The sequence below is a fragment of the Bos javanicus genome, chromosome 2 (genome assembly GCF_032452875.1).
Source record: "Bos javanicus breed banteng chromosome 2, ARS-OSU_banteng_1.0, whole genome shotgun sequence".
NCBI lineage: Eukaryota > Metazoa > Chordata > Mammalia > Artiodactyla > Bovidae > Bos > Bos javanicus.
The window spans coordinates 12428174-12452292 of record NC_083869.1 but is presented as its reverse complement, the minus strand read 5'-3'; positions in this window follow the sequence as shown (position 1 = coordinate 12452292).

The following is a 24119-nucleotide window of genomic DNA, read 5'->3' as shown; positions in this document are numbered from 1 at the left end:
AAAATAAGTAAAAGTTTCATACAGATAAGTGACCAACTAGTACACTCTGAAGGCATATAAGTACATGAAAAGATGTTCATCATTATTCACTGGTAAAATTCAAATTAATATCATACTAAAGTATGACTAAGACCTACTAAAATGGCTATGTTTTTAAAACAATAGTTAGAAAACAGACAATACAAAGTTTGGTAAAGCAGTTGAAGTCCCATTTTGGTGGGAATGGAAGCTGGCACAGTCATTTGACTTGAAAGATGATGTTCCAGTATGCTTCCTAAAAAATTATGTAGTTCTTAAAGCTTCAGATAGCAAATTCAGGCTAAATATACAGTATTATAAGCATAAACATTTTATTACTATTTTATCATTAGAGAACCCAGTTTTTCCTCAACTACTCTCAGTGCTCATTGAACCAATTAACAAAAGGCACCTAATTATCAGCCAGCCTAGAATAGTCTCCAACCTTAGTAATTATATAGATTTAGGTATTCTGACCTTTCAAGCTCTCCAACACAAATGACGCTTACTGAAGTGGCAGATATTCAGGAGCAACTCTTTAAGGAGGAGTAGAAAAAGACAGTTTTGCATCATGGCACAGAAAACCTCGGCCACACATTAAGAAAAAATATGTTAGGGGATTCTTCATTTTTCATCCAGTTTTATTTAAATATAGAGGAAAAGAACAGAATGGGAAAAACTACAGATCTCTTCAAGAAAATTAGAGATACCAAGGGAATACTTCATGCAAAAATGGGCTCGATAAAGGACAGAAATGGTATGGACCTAACAGAAGCAGAAGATAATAAGAAGAGGTGGCAAGAATACACAGAAGAGCTGTACACAAAAGATCTTCATAACCCAGATAATCACGATGGTGTGATCACTGACCTAGAGCCAGACATCCTGGAATGTGAAGTCCAGTAGGTCTTAGGAAGCATCACTCTGAACAAAGTTGGTGGAGGTGATGTAATGCCAGTTAAGTTATTTCAAATCCTGAAAGATGATGCTGTGAAAGTGCTGCACTCAATATGCCAGCAAATTTGGAAAACTCAGCAGTGGCCACAGGACTGGAAAAGGTCAGTTTTCATTCCAATCCCAAAGAAAGGCAATGCCAAAGAATGCTCAAACTACCACACAATTGCACTCATCTCACATGCTAGTACAGTAATGCTCAAAATTCTCCAAGCCAGGCTTCAGCAATAAGTGAACTGTGAAATTCCTGATGTTCAAGCTGGTTTTAGAAAAGGAAGAGGAACCAGAGATCAAATAGCCAACATCCACTGGATCATGGAAAAAGCAAGAGAGTTCCAGAAAAACATCTATTTCTGCTTTATTGACTATGCCAAAGCCTTTGACTGTGTGGATCACAATAAACTGTGGGGAATTCTTCAAGAGATGGGAATACCGGACCACCTGACCTGCCTCTTGAGAAATCTGTATGCAGGTCACGAAGCAACAGTTAGAACTGGCCATGGAACAACAGACTGGATCCAAATAGGAAAAGGAGTACGTCAAGGCCGTATATTGTCACCCTGCTTATTTAACTTATATGCAAAGTACATCATGAGAAACGCTGGGCTGGAAGAAGCACAAGCTGGAATCAAGATTGCCAGGAGAAATATCAATCACCTCAGATATGCAGATGACAACACCCTTATGGCAGAAAGTGAAGAGGAACTAAAAAGCCTCTTGATGAAAGTAAAAGTGGAGAGTGAAAAAGTTGGCTTAAAGCTCAACATTCAGAAAAAGAAGATCATGGCATCCGATCCCATCACTTCATGGGAAATAGATGGGGGAACAGTGAAAACAGTGTCAGAATTTATTTTTTTGGGCTCCAAAATCACTGCAGATGGTGACTGCAGCCATGGAATTAAAAGACACTTACTCCTTGGAAGGAAAGTTATGACCAACCTAGATAACATATTCAAAAGCAGAGACATTACTTTGTCAACAAAGGTCCATCTAGTCAAGGCTATGGTTTTTCCTGTGGTCATGTATGGATGTGAGAGTTGGACTGTGAAGAAGGCTGAGCGCCGAAGAATTGATGCTTTTGAACTGTGGTGTTGGAGAAGACTCTTGAGAGTCCCTTGGACTGCAAGGAGATGCAACCAGTCCATTCTGAAGGAGATCAGCCCTGGGATTTCTTCGGAAGGAATGATGCTAAAGCTGAAACTCCAGTACTTTGGCCACTTCATGTGAAGAGCTGACTCATTGGAAACGACTCTGATGCTGAGAGGGATTGGGGGCAGGAGGAGAAGGGACGACAGAGGATGAGATGGCTGGATGGCATCACTGACTCGATCGACATGAGTCCGAGTGAACTCCGGGAAATGGTGATGGACAGGGAGGCCTGGCGTGCTGCGATTCATGGGGTCGCAAAGAGTCAGACACGACTGAGCGACTGAACTGAACTGAAAATCACTGCAGGTGGTGATTACAGCCATGAAATTAAAGATGCTTGCTCCATGGAAGAAAGTTATGACCAACCTATACAGCATTTTAAAAAGCAAAAACATTACTTTTCCAACAAAGGTCCATGTGGTCAAGGCTATGGTTTTTCCAGTAGTCATGTATGGGTGTGAGATTTGGCCTATAATGAAAGCTGAGTGGTGAAGAATTGATGCTTTTAAGCTGTGGTGTTTTAGAAGACTCTTGAGAGGCCCCTTGGACTGCAAGGAATTCCTACCAGTCCATTCTAAAGGAGATCAGTCCTGAGTATTCATTGGAAGGACTGATGTTGAAGCCGAATGTCCAATACTTTGCCCACCTGATGTGAAGAGCTGACTCTTTTGAAAAGACCCTGATGCTGAGATAGATTGAAGGCAGGAGGAGAAGGGGATGACAGAGGATGAGATGGTTTGATGGCATCACAGACTCAGTGAACTTGAGTTTGAGTAAACTCTGGTAGTTGGTGATGGACTGGGAGGCCTGGCGTTCTGCAGTCCACGGGGTCTCAAAGAGTTGGACATGACTGAACGACTGAACAGGGAAGATTCTGGGAAGATTCCTCAGTCAGATCCTTATGATCAATAATTCAATCTTAGAGGCATATTTTCCATTATTTGGACTTTTTTTTTCCTTAAATTTTGGCAATTATATTTAGTTTCCAGCACCTCTGATTATTTTGTTTTTTGAACTTTTTTTTTTAAAAATTAAGTTTTTTTTTTTTTTTTTTTTTTTAACACCAAAACATTTTGTATCAGGATATAGCCAATTAACAATGTTGTGGTAGTTTCAGGTGAACAGCTAAGGGATGCAGCCATACATATACAGTTATCCATTCTCCTCCAAACCCCTCTCCCATCCAGGCTGTCATATAACACTGAACAGAGTTCCATGTGCTATACAATAGGCTTCTGTTGGCTATCCATTGACTATCTTCTTTTTGTACAACAGCATTTTGAAAGAAATGTAATATCTATAGATGTGTATTATATATTGTTTTATATATTCTTCAATGTCTTATTAGTGCTTCAATGAGTGTCTTCACATAGGATTGGTGCCCTCCTTCAGCAGTTGGATTCTTTTATATACAATCTATCTTTGATTTTCTGTTAGTGTTTCTTTCTGAAAAACTCAGATAAATGTCACCTGTACTTACATTGTATTTACATAGCCAAAGTAAGTGCTTACCATGTGGTGCAGTGGTAAAGAATCCACCTGCCAATGAAGGAGACACAAGAGATGCAGGTTCAATCCCTGGATCAGGAAAATCCTCTGGAGAAAGAAATGGAAACTCTCCTCAGTATTCTTGCTTGGAAAATTCCATGGGCAGAGGAGCCTGGCAGGCTAGAGTCCATGGGGTCACAGAGAGTTGGACACAACTGAACCCAAACACACACACATAAATACATACATACACACAGTCAAAGTAAGCATCTCTAGTCTCTTGCAGTGAATGGCAGTTTTGTTTAGAGCAGCTCTGCCTCTAAAATTTGATAAGGCTGTGGGTGGGATTGTGGGAGTGTGAAGAAGGGTAATGATGTTTCTTGGCAAGGATTAATACTGGGTGGGCTACATGCTGTCAGACTTTGCCAACCAGTTTGTTTTCTGCATATGTTGAGAGGGTCCACTTCTTTCAGGTGAGCTCTGAGCTGGCAGGGACATGACGTTTTATTTTGATCCAGTGCACATTTGGCAGGTTTTTGTTTTTGTCCTTCTGCCATAAATGTATATAGTTATATCACCAATTTTAGGTTTTTAATCCACTGTGTTTCAGTAAACTCAGAAGGCTGTGCAACTATAATTACAAACAAGTTTCTGAATAGTTAAATCACCCTCAGAAAAGTGTCCTCCCAACACTTTACAGTCAATATCCATTTCCAGATCCAAATAAAAGCACTGATATGTTGTACTTTTTCTAGAAATTTCATATAAATGGAATGATATTAATATGTAGTGCTCAATTTAGGGTGCAAATATCAGAGTCATTTGCCATAAATGAGGAGAAATAACCCAGATGATTTATTTTTCTTTTATCATTATTTGCCAAAATAAAATAGTCTTCATTTACCTTCCTTTACCTCTCATCTTGAAATAATTCTTTGATTTCACTGGGAAAACTCACTGTGGAGTTCCTATCACTTGCCTTCCAGAATTGATGTAAGAATTAAGTATAATAACAGTATAGGGATTATCTCACAAATGCTAAATAAATATTTTTGTTATTGTAGATATAGTTTGTGGCTATTGTATTATTTATAAATATAGGCCTCAGAGAAATACTTACTTTGTATATTAAGGTGACTCAGTCTTCAGTAAACTAGAGGGCAAGGACTTAAAATGTGCCTTCAAATGGCACAATAGTTTCCAGATACTGAAACATAAATGATCTAACTTTGGTAAACAAGATTATATTAAGCAGGGTTTAAACACATTTACTTTTTGTATAAAAAACTTACCAAGAATTGATAAACTTATATTGCATGGCAGCAGAAGCGCCCTAAATTTTTGTTTTGAAATGGGGATAAAGAAGCAGTCTTGAGAGTTTTTATTTAGTAGTCATTCTTTTTATTGTTAAAAATAACTTCCATTTTGGGAGATTCAGCTTTTAAGTCTGTTCTCACAATGTTTTAAGTCGTCATGTAAAAAAAAGATGTCGATTCTAGGAAAGTGTCTCTTTTTCCTTCAGGCACTCCATAATGTTTTGTTATTGGTGTAAGATTCATATTATTATTATTACTTTTTTTTACTGGGGGCAGATGCAATAACCAAGAAGGTGTTAGAGAAAGAATTCAGTTTAGTCTCTATTTTTAGTTTAAATGCAGCTGTAATGAAAAAAAAAAAAAAAAAACCTTAGAAATGTAACTTGCAAGCATTAATGACTAAGTTTCTGAATCTATTTTATAAGCAAAGTAATTTTAGTTAATCGAGTTAATCTTTTCTGTAAGTGCAATATGAGGTAAGAGAGACTCTAAATTAACCCGTTCAATTATTATTACTTTTACTAGCTTTATTTCCTCTTATGTGAAAGATTGGTAAAATCAAATGATTGTTTCAAATAGTATATGTAAATAACCAAGCAACCACTCTTTTACATCCCCTCAACTTTTTTTTTTACAAGGTGAATGAAGTGTAATTTACATTCAACTAAAAGAAATCAGCAATTTTAAGTTAACAGTCCAATGAGTTTCAGTAAATCCATAGGTTATGCAATTGCGATCACAACCCAGTTTCCCATTAGTTAAATCACCCCTCCGAATCTCTGCTCCTATGACCCGCTCCAAGTAAAAGCACAGATATGCTATTACTTTTTCTAGAAATTTCATTTAAATGTAATCATGCAACATATAGTTGTCTCCTGCCTTTTTCAGTTAACATGATTTTTGTAAGTCATCCTTACTGGTGCATCTATCAGTACTTTGTATTTATGCTAAGTAGTATTCCATAGTTTGTCATATTCCAAGTCCTAGTTTATCTGTTTGGCATTGGATGAATCTCTGGGACATTTCTATTTTGGGGCCAATCTGGATACTGTTTCTGTGAATGTTGTGTACAAGCTTTTGTAGGTGGATGAATTCTTTTGTGTTGGGCAAATATTTGGGAGTGAAATTGTTGGAGGGTACTGCAAGCATTATGTTTAACTCAAAATATTCCAAGTGTTTTACAAAACGGTCTTACTACTGTAAATTTTACCAGATATGTATGAAGATTACAGTTGTTCCAAATCCTTACCAGTACACCATATTGTCAATATATTTTGTATTATCTATTTTAGGCAATGTGTACTGTTATTTCATTGTAGTTCTAATTTGCATAACCTAATAACTAGTGATATTAAACATGTTTTCATGTGTTTATTTTCTATCCATGTAAAGTATCAATACACAAACTCATTTACCTATTTAATGGCTAATGTCCACTTTTTATTAAGACGTCAACTACTTTTCCAATTAAAATTTTTTTTTGTATATTCTGTATAAAAATCTACATAATCTATCTTCCCTTCTTTTTCTTCCCCTCCCCTCCCTTTTCTTACATTCCCCTAAACTGGAGCTTCTCTTTTTATTTTCATAACAATGTCTTTGAAGGGCCGAAGTTTTTAGCTTGGATGAAGTTGCATTTTTCAAATATGTCTTTTATCATGTTTTGGGGTCATATTAAAAAATATAGAGAGACATTTTTACAAAGGTTTTCTCCTACATTTTCTTCTACATGTTTTTCAGTTTTAACAACAACATTTAGATTTGTCCCATTTTTAGTTAACTGATGTTTATAGTAAGGGAAGTCTGAATGTTTTTGCCTACAGATATCTAATTGCTTCCATTCATTTGTGGAAAGGCTATCCTTTCCTGGTTGAATTATCATTATTTCTCTGTGAAAAATCAGTTGACCGTGAGATCTGTTTCTGAAATTTATATTTTGCTATCTTGATTTATATGTCTATACTTACAGTAATATTATACTGTCCTGATTTTTATTTAGATTTTAAATGTTTGAAGTCAAGAAATTTTAATCATCTTGCTTTGTTCTTCTTTATAATTGTTTTTGTTTACTACAAATCCTTTGTATTTCCACATAAATCTTAGGGAATCATTTTAATATCTATTAAAAAACTGCTAGGCATCTGATATATGTTACCTTGAATCTTTAAGTCAATTAAGAGAAAATTGTCATTTTAGCAGTATTTAGACTCCCAAATAATTAACATCGCATATCTTTCTACTGAGGTTTTCTTTATTTTATCTGACAATATTTTGTTGTTATAAGTGTATAGGTCTTACACTTATTTTGTAAAACATATTCCTAAATATTTCTTTCTTTTTTATTCTACTATAAATGAAAGTTATTTTTTAAAGTTTCATTTTTGGATTACTTATTGTAGTATACAGAGGTTTAATTTCCAAAGTTTATTTCCTCTGTATCTAGATATATGGCTAACTTTGCTTTATAGTTATAATAGCTCTTTTTTGTGTGTTTGTGGATACCTTAGGATTATCCACTTTTTTTTTCCCTTTTTTTAAATTTTATTTTATTTAACTTTACAATATTGTATTGGTTTTGAGATCTTGTTATCTCCTAGTAATGATTGCTTTAATTCTTTCTTTCCAATTTTTGTTCCTTTATATTTTTTCTTATTTTACTAAACTGTGGTTGCTAATTTTGATAAAAGTGATGAAAACTTATATCTCTGCCTTATTCCAATATTAAAATGTTATATTTTACCACTACCTATAGTATTATTTTTTGTTCTTTTACTGAGCTTTATCTGGTAGAGAAAGTATGCTTTCATTACTTAGTGCTAAGAGCTTTTATCATGAGTTGATGTTAGTTTTTGTAAAATTCTTTTTCTGGCTCTGTCAGGATTATCATATGATTTCTGTCTTTATCCTTTAATGTGAAGCATTATATTCACTTCTTTATCAAAGTGAGTCTAAATCTCATTTCTAGGATATATCTTACTTATTTCTGATGTGTAATCCCCTTTATATATAGTTGAATATTGCTGTCTAGTATTTTATTTATAGCTTTTATATCATATTGATGAGGAAATTTGTTCTTCAGGGTTTTTTTTTTTTTTGTAATATTTTTATCAGGCTTTGATATCTGAGTAATTCTGTGCCATAGAAGGAGTTGGGCAGTTTTTCTACTTCTCTATTTTCTGAAATAAACAGCTATATGTGTGGATAAGTATTATGTCTTTCTTAAGAATTTGATAAATAGCACTAGTGAAATCTCATGTGCCAGGCCTTGACTTTGTAGTAACACAAACAACATTCAATTAATTTTACCACATGATAAATATATATATATGTATATACATTTTACACTTTTCTTGAGTCAGTTTTGAGTTTTTGGTATCTTTCTAAGAATTCATTTAATGAAGTTATTATATGTGGTTTTAGAAAAAGGCAGAGGAAACAGAGATAAAATTGCCAACATCCACTGGATCATCGAAAAGGCAAGAGAGTTCCAGAAAAACATCTATTTCTGCTTTATTGACTATGCCAAAGCCTTTGACTGTGTGGATCACAATAAACTGTGGAAAATTCTGAAAGAGATGGGAATACCAGACCACCTAACCTGCCTCTTGAGAAACCTGTATACAGGTCAGGAAGCAACAGTTAGAACTGAACATGGAACAGCAGACTGGTTCCAAATAGGAAAAAGAGTACATCAAGGCTGTATATTGTCACCTTGCTTATTGCAGAGTACATCATGAGAAGTGCTAGGCTGGAAGAAGCACAAGCTGGAATCAAGATTGCCAGGAGAAATATCAATAAACTCAGATATCCAGATGACACTACCCTTATGGTGGAAAGTGAAGAAGAACTAAAGAGCCTCTTGATGAAAGTGAAAGAGGAGAGTAAAAAAAAAAAAAAAAAGTTGGAAGCTCAAAATTCAGAAAACTAAGATCATGACATCTGGTCCCATCACTTCATGGCAAATAGATGGGGAAATGGTGGAAACAGTGGCTGGCTTTAGTTTTTTGGGCTCCAAAATCACTGCAGATGGTGATTGCAGCCATGAAATTAAAAGATGCTTACTCCTTGGAAGGAAAGTGATGACCAACCTAGACAGCATATTAAAAAGCAGAGACACTACTTTGCCAACAAAGGTCCATCTAGTCAAGGATATGGTTTTCCAGTAGTCATGTATGAATGTGAGGGTTGGACTGTGAAGAAGGCTGAGCGCCTAAGAATTGATGCTTTTGAACTGTGGTGTTGGAGAAGACTTTTGAGAGTCCCTTGGACTGCAGGGAGATCCAACCAGCCCATCCTAAAGGATGCGTGTTCATTGGAAGGACTGATGTTGAAGCTGAAACTCCAATACTCTGGCCACCTGATGCAAAGAGCTGACTCATTTGAAAAGACCCTGATGTTGGGAAAGGTTGAAGGTGGGAGGAGAAGGGGATGACAGAGGATGAGATAGCTGGATGGCATCACTGACTCAATGGACATGAGTTTGGGTAAACTCTGGGAGTTGGTGGTGGACAGAGAAGCCTGGCGTGCTGGGGTTCATGGGGTCGCAAAGAGGTGGACATGACTGAGCAACTCAACTGAACTGATATGTTAGCATAATTTTTTGTTAGCTCATAATTATCCCTTATGGTTATTTTAATTCATGTTAAATCAGTAATGACATTCTTTCTTTTATTTCTGATTATTAATTTGATAACTTGCTTTTTTGACTAGATATTTATCAATTTGTAAAAATACCATGTTTTGTGATTTCTTTTTTGTTTTCTCTCATTGAATTTCTATATTAGTTACCACTTTACACTTTCTATGCTTGACTAGCTATTCTTTTTATAATTTCTTACATTTAGCATAGATTTCTGACTATAGTGTTTTCCTTCTTTTTTTAAAAAATTTTATTTTATTTTTAAACTTTACAATATTGTATTAGTTTTGCAAATATTGAAATGGATCCGCCACAGGTATACATGTGTTCCCCATCCTGAACCCTACTCCCTCCTCCCTCCCCATACCATCCCTCTGGATCGTCCCAGTGCACCAGCCCCAAGCATCCAGTATTGTGCATCAAACCTGAACTGGCAACTCGTTTCATACATGATATTATACATGTTTCAATGCCATTCTCCCAAATCTTCACATCCTCTTCCTTCTTAATATAAGCTTTAATCTATAACTTCCCCTTTAAGTGTTGCCTTAGCTGTACCATGTATTTAGAGTCGCATTTTAATTATTTCCATGCTTCTTTCAAAATTCCCCTTATGATTTCTTCTTTGAAACTTTCTAGGAAGTTTCCTGCTTAATTTTCACATTTCTGATTTCCATATTGGGCTGATTTCTAGCTTAATTCCGTTGTGCTCAGAGAAAATATTTTGTTTAATTTTAATTCTTTAAGGACTTATTGAAAGTTTTTGTGAGAGCTGGTTAAATGGTTCTTCCTGGGGAATGTTCTAAATGCACTTGAAAAGAATGTATTTTCTGTATTGTTCTTTGGAGTGTATGATATAGATCAATTCAGTCAACTTAATAATGTTTAAGTTTCCTATGTTCTTACTGGTTTCTACCTTAATAATTCTATCATATTTACTGCCTTATTTGGGGTTCTGTTTTCTTGTCATTATGAAATATCTCTATTTATGTAGAGAAATATCCTTTGTTTTAAAGTTTATATTGTCTGTTATTAATCCATTCACCCCAGTTCTTATGGTTTTTTACCAACTGCATTGTATTTCTTTTCTTTGCCTCAACTTTCAACTTGTGACTCTGAAATTAAGTTGCTTCTGTGTTAGATAGCCTATAGTTTTATATTCACTTTTTTGTTCAGTCTCACAATTTCTGCTTTTTCTTTGGAGTACTTAGTACATTTACAGTCAAAATAAGTATATTTTTTGTAATAAGATTTGCCAATTTTTATTGTTTTATATCCTTTTGATTCCTAATTTTGTTCCTTTTACTGCTTTATGTTAAACAAATATTTTTAGTATACCATTTTATTTTCTCTTGAAAGTTTAACTATATCTTCTGGTAATTTTAGTAGTTGATCTAAGGACCACAATATATATATTTTTAATTTATTTATGGTTCATTTTAGGTTAATGCACTCTTACATCTTGTAAATTATATCAACTATGTTTAACATAGATCTGTTTTGTCCTAATTCTTTGCAGTATTACTATTTTACATATTTCACCTAAATATGTTAAAAATCCAATAATGTGGTGCTATAAGCTTTGCTTTAAACAATCATCTGTTGTTTAAAGAAGATTTTAAGAAATGAGAGAAAGAGTGTACATGCTTTTGGGTTTTCTGGCATGTTTAATAATTTTGAGTTGACAGTTGGTATTTTAGATAATATATTGCAGCAGCTTTGGAGTCTGTTTTATTTTTCTGACAGTAGCCTGGCTTAAACTGTATAATCTATCTCCCTCAAAATATCCTGTCACTGATTTCTTTGCTCAATTTTTTTTAACACTTTTATTTTTATTTTTAGTACTATTTCCCACAGGGTGACAGTTGTGTCTTACACAGATAGAACTTTAGTGGTAAACCAGTGGTTTGGAAAGATTTTGATAAGTCATCTCATCTGTCTTAGTCAGCTTGAGCTGCTATAACATATACCATAGATTGTGTGACTTAAATAATGGAAATTTATTTTTTACAGTTCTGGAGGCTGGAAACCTTCTTACTGTATTCTCACATGGTAGTGAGAGAGACCGAGAGAGAGCACTCTGTTATCCTCCTCTTACAGTGGCACCAATCCCATTATGGGAGCTTCACCCTCACAACCTCATCTAACCTGATTACCTCTGAAAGGTCCTACCGCCAAATACCATTGCACTGAGGGATTACAGCTTCACCATATGAATTTAGGTGGGGCACACTTAACCTATAATATTATACTTCTAAGGCTTTTGTCCTGTGTCAACTCAACTGTGTGTGTATGTACATTTTTTTAAAACTTTATGCAGCCACTTATAAATATAAGGAAACATTTTGAGTGTTGTTCAAAGTGTTTTACAAATTTTGTGAGTTTAGAACATTTTTTAAGTTTCAAGTAAAATAAAAAAATTTAAAAAACGTAGAATTTTAGAGGAGGGAGGGCTCAGGGATATGAATTATAAAAAGATTTTGAAGCAAAAAAGAAAACTAAGACATTTTGGTCTTGGTCTGAGCATTTCTCCGAGTCAGTACAACACTGGAAAAATGAAATAGAAAGGGGTATGAGTCTTATTATTGAAGGAAAAGTGGAAGAAGATCAGAGAAATGTCACTTCTTAGATAAATAATGTAAAAGTGAGCTAACTAAAAATACTCAATTTGTCCAATGATCAAAACTTTCTAGAATGAGCAGGCTAAGTCAGCTTAAAAGGAAAAAAAAAAAAAAATTATATTGAGAGTGGGCTCCCTAGAGTGGTTTGTCTGATCTTTTAAAGTACCACAGCATACTTTGTGAAACTGTAAGAGAATTCTGCAGCCAAGCTTTTTAGAGTTAAGATGGACATAAAATTGTTTCATTGATAATCACAATTTGAAGTTATGCTAAACTAACCTAATTGTTTTTGGTGAGATCATAAAAACATAAACTTCTCAAAGGAGAGAAGTCATATTTCATCAGATGCTGGTTTGGACTAAACATGTGAACAATGAAATGAGTAAAACTAGCTGGCTCTTGTATGTTCAGTTAAATGGGATCCATGGTTACAGTGCAAGTAATCAAAATTAATACCATTACTCAAAAATATTTTAAAAGAGTGTAGTATGGGCTGATTGGGACAAGAGACAACCAGAAATAAGCCACAGCTCTGATTCATAATACCATTTTTTCTTTTCTTTTTTTTTTTAAGCAATTTATTGAATCTTATTACATCTTAGTTCTGTAATCTATAACATGCCAATAGTCGTATTTACCTTCTGGAAATATGATATTAACTATCAATAAATATATGTAAGGATTCAATAAATGTTAGTTTACTTCTTCATCCTTTACCACTGAAGACTCCACACTATGAAAAGGATAATCACATGTGTAATGAAGTAACTTAATTTCAGCAGTTAGAAATGCTCAAATAAGACAAAACTAGAGTGATTAGCAGAGTTTGCAAAAGGTGCCTGGAATTATTGAAAATTTACTTATACAAAACTACTTAAACCTGAAATAGAGTTAAGGTGATTGAAGTTTTTGTGAGTAACTATGTGATCTTGATGCAGGTAGGAACATATCAGTCATGTTGTTGGTTATATCAGCAGGGACTTGTATGCAACAGCTTTAATTTAAGATTGATTTTACTTATTGATTGAATGGTGGTGTTCTTTATTTACTCCTGAATAATTTAGGATAACATCAAAAAATACAATATTATTATTTTTTTTAATGCTTGGATAGCATCACTGATTCAATGGATGTAGTTTGAGCAAACTCTGGGAGATGGTGAAAGATAGAGGAACCTGGTGTGCTGCAATCCATGGGGCTGCAAAGAGTCTGACATGACTGAACAGCAACAACAATCAAAGGTTTTTTAAAAAAGGATATATTTACAATATATGAGGAAGATGTGTAGCACACACACACAAATTGCAATTCAATGCATTTTAGTTCTTTCAGACTCCTTAGGGAACTTTAAAAAATGCCTATCACCATTTCTCTGTCATGAAAATGTGAAGTTCGATAGAAAACAGCTCAGTCTCTCAAAGGTATCCCAGACAATTCAGTTTTTATTGGCATAATCTGTTACCTTCTGTAGTCTCAGACTAAAATAAACTTACTGTTCCCACTAAGCTTCAAACATTATGCACACACACAAATACACAGTAACGTACACAAACAGACACACATACACACAGATGTGGAATGCTATTTTTGATCTTGTCTTCCAGTAGAAAAGTTTGACCATATGTTCAGTTCAGTTCAGTCGTTCAGTAGTGTCCAACTCTTTGCAACCCCATGGACGGCAGTACACCAGGCCTCCCTGTCCATCACCAACTCCCAGAGCTTACTCAAACCGATCTCCATTGAGTCGGTAATGCCATCCATCCATCTCATCCTGTCGTCCCCTTCTCCTCCTGCCTTCAATCTTTCCCAGCATCAGGGTCCTTTCAAATGAGTCAGTTCTTCACATTAGGTGGCCAAAGTATTGGAGTTTCAGCTTCAGCATCAGTCCTTTCAATGAACACTCAGGACTGATATCCTCTAGGATGGACTGGTTGGATCTCCTTGCAGTCCAAAGGACTCTCAACAGTATTCTCCAACACCACAGTTCAAAAGCATCAATTCTTCAGTGCTCATCTTTCTTTATGGTCCAACTCTCATATCCATACAAGGCTACTGGAAAAACCATATCCTTGACTAGATGGACCTTTGCTGGCAAAGTAATGTCTCTGCTTTTGAATATGCTGTCTAGGTTGGTCATAACTTTCCTTCTAAGGAGTAAGCGTCTTTTAATTTCATGGCTGCAATCACCATCTGCAGTGATTTTGGAGCCCCCCAAAATACAGTCTGTCACTGTTTCCATTGCTTCCCCATCTATTTGCCATGAAGTGATGGGACCAGATGCCATGATCTTCGTTTTCTGAATGTTGAGCTTTAAATCAACTTTTTCACTCTCCTCTTTCACTTTCATCAAGAGGCTCTCTGGTTCTTCTTCACTTTCTGCCATAAGGCTGGTATCATCTGGATATCTGAGGTTATTGATATTTCTCCAGGAAATCTTGATTCCAGCTTGTGTTTCATCCAGTCCAGCATTTCTCATGATGTACTCTGCATAGAAGTTAAATAAGCAGGGTGGCAATATAAAGCCTTGACATACTCCTTTTCCTGTTTGGAATCAGTTGTTGTTCCATGCCCAGTTCTAACTGTTGCTTGATGACCTGCATACAGATTTCTCAAGAGGCAGGTCAGGTGGTCTGGTTTCCCCATCTCTTTAAGAATATTCCAGAGTTTATTGTTATCCACACAGTCAAAGGCTTTAGCATCATCATTAAAGCAGAAGTAGATGTTTTTCTGGAACTCTCTTGCTTTTTTGATGATCCAATAGATGTTGGCAATTTGATCTCTGGTTCTTCTGTCTTTTCTAAATCCAGCTTGAACATCTGAAAGTTCACGGCTCATGTACTACTGAAGCCTGGCTTGGAGAATTTTCAGCATTACTTTGCTAGGGTGTGAGATGAGCGCAATTGTGTGATAGTTTGAATGTTCTTTGTCATCGCCTTCTTGGGGATTGGAATGAAAACTGACCATTTCCAGTCCTGTGGCCACTGCTGAGCTTTCTAAATTTGCTGGCATATTGAGTGCAGCACTTTCACAGCATCTTCTTTCAGGATTTGAAATAGCTCAACTGGAATTCCACCACCTCCCCTAGCTTTGTTTGTAGTGATGCTTCCTAAGACCCACTTAACTTCCCTTTCCAGGATGTCTAGCTCTAGGTTGGTGATCACATCATCGTGATTATCTGAGTCATGAAGATCTTTTTTGTACAGTTCTTCTGTGTATTCTTGCCACCTCTTCTTAATATCTTCTGCTTCTGTTAGTTCTATACCATTTCTGTCCTTTATTGTGCCCATTTTTGCATGAAATGTTCCCTTGGTATCTCTAATTTTTTTGAAGAGATCTTGAAGAGATGAACATATGTAGACAACATTAAATATATCTATAAAATGAAGTAGAGAGTTGTTGATTATTCTGTTAATCTGATAAATACAAAGATCCAAACCCAGTAACATAATGATTTACAAAAATAAAATGTCTCGGATAGGTGAAGTTGAAATATTTCTTTTTCCATATGGCAGTATGAAATAATTCACACATGTTTGTCTAACCAGAGTAAGAAATAATCATTGAATGTAATTTTCTCCCAACAGTGTTTGATTATCCATCTATAAACATAGGTATGCAAAGGTGTTTGTAATGAGCTTTCAACGTAGTTTTCAAATTTGAACATGTTTTATACAAACATAAATTTTTATGGCCACAAGGATATTTGAAAATAGCAACAGATAAGCAGACATAATTTTGTTTTAGAATTATAGATAAAACATATTATTGTACAGACACTTCCAGCACTATCAGTCAACCTGGAAAAATGTATTTGAAAATAGAAGGTTATAGTGTAAAATATGAAAACTCTGAGTAACCATATATTTTTTGAAACAAAATAATCTTTTTATTCTTTTTTCTTCCATATAACAACTTAGTTACTTAACTGCAAATAATAGTGATCTAAGCCATAAGCATTTTCAATTAATACGTGTTTATGATTCTTTTATGACCAACCTAGATAGCATATTCAAAAGCAGAGACATTACTTTGCCAACAAAGGTCTGTCTAGTCAAGGCTATGGTTATTCCTGTGGTCACGTATGGATGTGAGAGTTGGACTGTGAAGAAGGCTGAGCGAGTTGGACTGTGAAGAAGGCTGAGCACCGAAGAATTGATGCTTTTGAACTGTGGTGTTGGAGAAGACTCTTGAGAGTCCCTTGGACTGCAAGGAGATCCAACCAGTCTATTCTGAAGGAGATCAGCCCTGGGATTTCTTTGGAGGGAATGATGCTGAAGCTGAAACTCCAGTACTTTGGCCACCTCATGCGGAGGGTTGACTCATTGGAAAAGACTCTGATGCTGGGAGGGATTGGGGGCAGGAGGAGAAGGGGACGACAGAGGCTGAGATGGCTGGATGGCATCACTGACTCGATGGACATGAGTCTGAGTGAACTCCGGGAGTTGGTGATGGACAGGGAGGCCTGTCGTGCTGTGATTCATGGGGTCGCAGAGAGTCGGACACAACTGAGCAACTGAACTGAACTGATGATTCTTTTAAATAAACTTATTCTTAATAAAAAAGTTGAAGAAATAAATATAAATATTGATTCAATATCTTGATTTAATGAGGTTTCTTTCTTATTAGTTGTTATTCACTTGGCATTTAGGTAATTTTTCTTCATCACAGGTTTTCCCATTTATTTTTTTATTCATTAAACCCCTTCCCCAAAACAAGTATCATAAACAACTCATTAAACTGAGAAAAAAATCATACTGTAGAATTGTTCTGATGTTAAAAAAAGATAGCAAAGGGTTTAATTCCTGTCTTAGTCAAATACTATCTGTATGCCTGCAAAATCACTAAACTTTTTATGCTACAGTTTCCTCCTCTTGAAAGTGAGGACAGCAACATTACCTACCTCAATAGGATTGCTGCAAGAATTATGAAAAATAATGTCAGAAAGAATCTATCACTGTGTTTATAAATAGTAAGCATTAAATAAATAATTGCTATTGTGGTTACTATATAATATTTGTACCACTGCTGTGATACACGACATTTCAAAGATCATTTTTAACCAGTTATGGCTCTAAGCTAAGACAAAGCACTGCCTTTATCCTGGTGCTCATGTGCAAATAAGGCACACTGTTTTCTTTCACAACACATAAATATCGACATTAATAACTCTAGAAATAATGTTTGGATACCTATAAAAGATAGTTACCCCACAGGTGAAATGTAATTTATAGATTTACCTGTTCAGATTTTTGTAGTATTTATTTTCTGATTGCCCCCTAATACATTATGTTCAGGACATATTTTGTAAAGATTTATAAATCTTTGGACTATTGAATACCTCAACTAAATAAAGCCATGATGAATTATGAGAATGATTGATAAGGATAAAGTTTGAGTTGTCTTGTGAAATTAAAGTGTTTAACATTATTAGAAAAGTTGTGTGATATTAAAATAAACTGGAAAATTCCTTGTAACTTTGTTGTCATATTTATGCTGTTAGCTTTTTCCATTCCTGTGGAGAATTGTCATTAAGGACTTAGCAATCTCTATTGTTAATCGAAGATTGATTGATTGTGTGGGGCAAAACGAAATTGTTTGTACAAGTTATCTGTTCACATACACATATATGCTGAAAAATACATGTATACACATACATACATAATTGTACATCTATATGTAGTTTGGCTGAAGCCACATAAATTCAGTGAAAATCAACCATAGTCTACTTGTTTTTAACAGTAATTTCTAAATTGGAGATTTTCATTTTCCTGTAATTTATGCTAAGCAGAAAAACAAAGAACCAAGAATATATTTCAATTTTACTTTTTCCTCAATAATTTTTTTGAAGTATAGTTGACTTACAATGTGTTAATTTCTCTAAATAGCAAAGTAATTCAGTTATATGCATATAAATATTCATTGTTTTATATTCTTTTCCATTACAGTTTATCATAGAATATTAAATATAATTCTCTGTGCTGTATAGCAGTACTTTGTTGTTTATCCATTCTACGTATAAATAGATAACACCTGCTAATCCCAATCTCCTACTTTATCCTTCCCCCAACCCTCTCCCTTGGCAACCACCAGTCTGTTGTCTATGTTCATGATTTTGTTTCTATTTCATAGATAAATTCATTTGTGTCATATTTTAGATTCCACATATAAGTGATATTGCTTGCTTTGTCTTTCTCTTTCTGACTTAATTCATTTAGCATGATAATCTCTAGGTCCATTTGTTGTAAGAAAGGGAACCCCTTGCACTCTGACCAGTTGTCTGCGTCAGGAGCAGACCAGAGACAAAAGGGTCCCAGTTGCAGCCGCTGGGTCTGGTCCATTGGCAGGCAAGCTGGCCCCTGAGGACCCTGAGTGGTCAAGATGTCAGTCAGCAAAGAAGAGTCCCACCAGAGTTGCCATTTGTTGCAGGAAGGGGGACCCCTTCCAGGGCCCGAAACTGGGCTCTTGTCTAACACTTGGAAATGAATCGTCTGAGGAGACACATGTGCTGACAAAGCAAAATATTTTATTGGGAAAGGGCACCCAGGTGGAGAGCAGTAGGGTAAGGGAACCCAGGAGAATTGTTCTTCTGTGTGGCTCACAGTCTAGGGTTTTATGGTGATGGGATTAGTTTCCAGGTGGTCTTTGGCCAATCATTTTAATTTAGAGTCTTTCCTGGTGGCTCATGCATAGCTCAGCCAAGATGGATGCTAGCCAGAGGTATTCTGGGAAGTGGATGGACACACGGTGTCTCCTTTCGACCTTTCCCTAACTCTTCCAGTTGGTGGTGGCTTATTAGTTCCGTATTCTTTATCAGGATCTCCTGTTATAAAACAACTCATGCAACTTGTTACTATGGTGCTTGGCCAGGGTGGGTGGTTTCAATCAGTGTGCTTCCCCTAACAACTTCCCCCTGAGAGACTTCATACTCAAGATATTTTTTGGGAATTGGGGTGGAGGTCTCTTTTTGTTGTAACTTTTTTTTGTTGTTGTGTATGGGCATAAGCCTGCCTAGCAGAGCAGAAGTCTCTCTCTATCAGATCTAAGTCAAGGTATTTATTTGTCTGAAACCAGCGTTTACCCTTGTAATATCAGCAATTTAGTTTGAACCTGTTGGCCCCTCTCAGAGATGAAATAGACAAGGGCCAAACAGGAGATCTAACAGGACGATCATCTTTGGTTTCTGGAAACAGAAGACAACATTTGGGGTGAGGGTTGCAGGGTTTGTGACCCTTTTTGATTGGTTGGTGGTGAGGCAACAGAGCTGTTTTCCAGGAATCTTGTGTTTAGTCTGAAGTCATGAAGTTGCTTGGGTGGGGGCTCCAGTTTCATAGAAGAACTCAAAGACATTGTTATGCATTTTTTTTTTTTTTTTTTGAGTAGGAACCAGAATTCTGTCTGGAGGCTGTATCAACTTTTGATTGTTTATCCTTTTTCTGTATCCCCTCTCTTCCCTGATTAGCAATTGTTTGAATCCACCCTTTGGAAGTCAGGGAAGGTCAAGGAGGCTGAATGAAGCCTATATCTTACGGACAAGAAATGGAGAACACAGAAAAGATCTCTATTCCAGAGCCCCACAGAGTTTTATTCAGTTTTAATTTAGGGAACTAGGCAACTATGACTGTGATAACTTCCTGTCAAAATAGAGTATAGGACTGTCTCAGCTTGGAGTATAGACAATGACTTGGAAGTATTTTTGAGTTCCAAGTTTTAGATCTGAGTCTTGTATGATTAAAATCTCAATCCCTTGGTCTGCCATTTTGGTGTAACAGACCAAATTAGAAGTAGTTGGAGGAGTGATAACTGGAATTTAGTAGACAAAATAAATCTCATTTTTTTTTTTTTTTAAAGAAGAATAGGCCTGAAACCCAGTCTGGACCTGGTACTTCAGGTAGACTTGTAGCCAGGTAGCCAGTTGTCTAGTTTTATAAAAAGTAAGTGTCACGCGAGTGTATGTTCCTCGGTTCTTTGTCTCATCACAACAAAGATTTGGAGCGACGGACATTAAAGCCCTCGGCGTGTCACAGCTCTCAGGTCTTGGACAAATTGTGCTACAGCTCTTAGGCAAATCAGTGTTACAGCTCTATTTTATTTAGAAGATAGCAGGAGAGAGAGAGAGAGAGAGAAAGAAAAGAGCACACGCACGCGGGAGAGTCCGAGAGAAAGCGCTTTGGCTCCTCCTTTTATATGTTTTTTTCCTCCACCTGGGCCTGCCCTATGCAAATTGGGCTTAGCCAGGAGTGTTGTTTGTTCTGTTTGTTCTGCCTGAAGTCTTCCCTCTGGTCCTCAGACCTTCCTTGTCTTTCAGCCACCGCCATTTTGGACTCCTTTTCCCTATTCTACCTACCTAACAGTAAGGTTGTAGTTACTAGCTTTCAGCAGACATTGTTTTGAGAATGGTGGCATCTAAGCCTGACACGACTCAGAAAACTCAAGGGTTTAGCAATACAAGGTCTAATCTGAAAGTACACCCATAGCATCACTTGTTATTTTTCAGGATATCTGAACCATAGTTATTTTATTTTGACTTTTAATTGTAAACTTTTTTTTAATAGCCAAAGCAGATTTTACCATTAATGACATAAGTTTTTTTTCTAGGTATGAGAAGATGTAAGAATTGGGACTCATAAAATCTTTTCTTGAAAAGATTTAACTATTTGAAGGCCTGTTTGTCAGTTTTTTATAGAGCACAGAGTGTCTTATTTCTGATTTTTACCCTGAACTCTTTTTAGGGGCACTGAAAGTCAGCAGTTGTAGTGGCCATGATTTCATCTTTGTAGATGTAGATGGCAAGTGTCAGTCTTTAGTTGGCAGAGTCCCTTGTTGTTCATAATCTTGACTATGATTTTGAGGGGAGCATTTTATGACCATTTTATCTCATGGTGTTGAGAATGTCCATTTTCAGGTTTGGCAAAGATTTTGTTGACAGGTCACTTAATGTGTTGTTATTGGATTAGGCCATAAAACAGTATCTAAAATTTTCTGGACCACCTGTCTTACTAGCCTCTTGGTCCAGGAAAATATTTTCTCTTGTTGTTTCTTTTCATATCTAGAGTTACATTGTTACCATCATCAATTTCATATGGGACTATATATTATTTTATTAGAGGCCTCAGACACACATTTGACAGTGTAAGAAACAGCAATTTTGTAAAACAGGTGAAATACAAATAACATAGCCAGCAGTATTATTAAAGTCACAAGTAAGACTTAAGTTAAGAGCTTTTATTAGATGTAGCCCAGTATAGCTCAGGTCATCTGACTTAGTCTGCTCTGTAGAATCTTTATTTTCTAGGGAAATTATATACTGGCACCATTTATAAGGCACATAGCCTAGTTTTTTCGTGTTACTAGACTGATTATCTTTAGTATGATTTAATTGTTTTTAACACAGAGGAGACTTTAAACCTAAATTACCATAGCCTGGTGTTGTCCATATAAATCTATCTCATAATAGTGGGAGATTTTTTTTTCTTTTGTTGAAACTTTGTTGTTGTTTTCATTAAGCTTGAGTAATAGAAAAAAGCTCAAATTTATGGCCAGAGTCAGAGCAGGCATTATTAATTGGCCTGGTGAGGGGATCTCATCTAGTAATATCACAGTGACCTGAACATGACTATAATTTTTTTTTTTTTTTGAGTAAATTTTTTCAGGGCCAACCAGTTAGAGTCTTGTAGTAGAGAAATTTACCAAGGTAACCCAGAACTAGACACAGGTAATTGGCCACAAACTCAACAACTGAATTGATTTTTTAAACTAGCATAGAATCAGGCCTATGATAGAAAAGCATCTGATTTATATGTAAAGGTCTAAGAAGTCAAGAAAACATAAATGATTATACAAATCAGGTCCAGCATCTTGGGCAAGCTTTCTACCTCTAATGTCGTCATCTTTTTATCCTGATGTAGTGTAGTTTTTCCTGTTTGAGTATCATTTTAAGGTGAGATCAGGTCAGCTGTCTTTTTTATAGACCAATCTAGCATAGGGGCTTTTGAAAGTGGGAATTAATCTAAGAGTTAATTTTTTTTTTTTTTTTTTTTAGTTTTATTGTGCATGAGCTAGTTAAGAGTACCTGATAAAAAGTCTGTTTAACCAGGTCGGAGACAGTCTCTTAAATTATGTCTTTTTCCAGTCCTGGTTTTAGGTCATGAGGCATCTGATCTTTATCCAAAGATAGATTACTGAGATAAGCTTTAGAAACAAACTTAGGTGTTTTTTTTTAAGAATATAATTAAATTTTACATTAATATCACATAGCAGCAAAGAGCTATCTAAGAGATGAGTCTTACTAGATGTAGACCTCTATTAATAAACTGGGATTTAACATTTTTTGAAATATCTTTTTTTCTTTCTTTAAGTTACCCTCATTTTTATAAATATAACCAAATTAAGGCTAGTTTGTTTTTCAAATAGGTCTGTTCTCACTAATTTTCGTCTGATGATTTATATAACCATAATTGATTATAGACTTTTTATTTTGTTGAAACATTTATAGAGTCTCAGACTGAAGTTTTAAAATAAAACAGAGCTGGGAAACTCACACCAAAGGCTTATCACAGATCTTGTCTAACAAATCTAGGTGAATTCTGTTTTTTTTTAAGGTCTCAAAATTTTTTTGAGATTTTTGTACCCGTGAGATAACCTTTTTAACTTATTTGATAAACTTACTGGAAACTTAAGAATTTCCAATTTTTGGAGGAGTCACATAGAGAGAAAATATAATTGTTTTGTTTATAACGTTTAATTTTACCAAATTATTGTCATAATTAGTTTGAGAGGAAGGTTTTCCCTACTCCCTGAAAACATAAGATTTAAACCCATAATTTTTAGATAGAAACCATAAAAGTTATAAGTATATTTGCTGGTTCATTCAGTCTCTTTTTTAACTTTTGTGAAATCATCAGGTTTTTTATTAGAATACCAGGACATATCAGAATGTTAAGAACTCCATATAATTTTTAGGATATCTGTATTAGTAATTTTACTATACATTATAACATGAGTGGATAATTACTCATGTAATTTAACCAACCAAATAAACACAGTTTAATATCTCTCTTTGGGATGTTTCAGGGGCCCTCTGAAGCACCCCAAAGTTAGCTAGAGGTCAAAAGAACTTCAAAAGTGTCTGGATCCGCGTTAGGCATTACTGACAAAATGGAGGCACGGCCCCAACTCCCTCTCCTCATCCTGCATGCATGGTCCTGGGATGAAAGAGTTAGGTCTTGTGATTCTGACTTGTTTCTTCCTTTCTTAGGTTGAGTTGGCTGGAAAGAATGTTAAGGTGTTTATTGTTCTGGAGAGGAGCATGAGAAAGCACAGAGCTTTCTGCAGTTGTGCCCAGAAAATAATCTATAAAGTAACCATTGACATTTGTCTAAGGATCTTTACAAAGAACGTTCCAGGATGAGCATCTAGGCCACAGCTTGAGGCCATGGGAAGGATTGTTATCTGAGACCTGTTTGTGAGGGAAGTGTTTATGGCAAAAGAAGTTTGCTGAATTTAGGGTTTAGGAATAATTAAGAATATAGAAGCTAAAAATTTAAGGAATGTTGTAGTGTTAGCGTATTTTACTATAGCTTATAGAGATTAGGAATTTTAGAGATATTAATAGCTGCTGAGTCACTTCAGTTGTGTCCGACTCTGTGCAACCCCATAGACGGAAGCCCACCAGGCTCCCCCGTCCCTGGGATTCTCCAGGCAAGAACACTGGAGTGGGTTGCCATTTCCTTCTCCAATGCATGAAAGTGAAAAGTGAAAGTGAAGTCGCTTAGTCGTGTCCGACCCTCAGCGACCCCATGGACTGCAGCCTACCGGGCTCCTCGGTCCATGGGATTCTCCAGGCAAGAGTACTAGAGTGGGGTGCCATTGCCTTCTCCGATTAATAGCTAGAAGCCTTTTTAGGAGATAGTGATCTTAAGATACTAGGGGCAAACA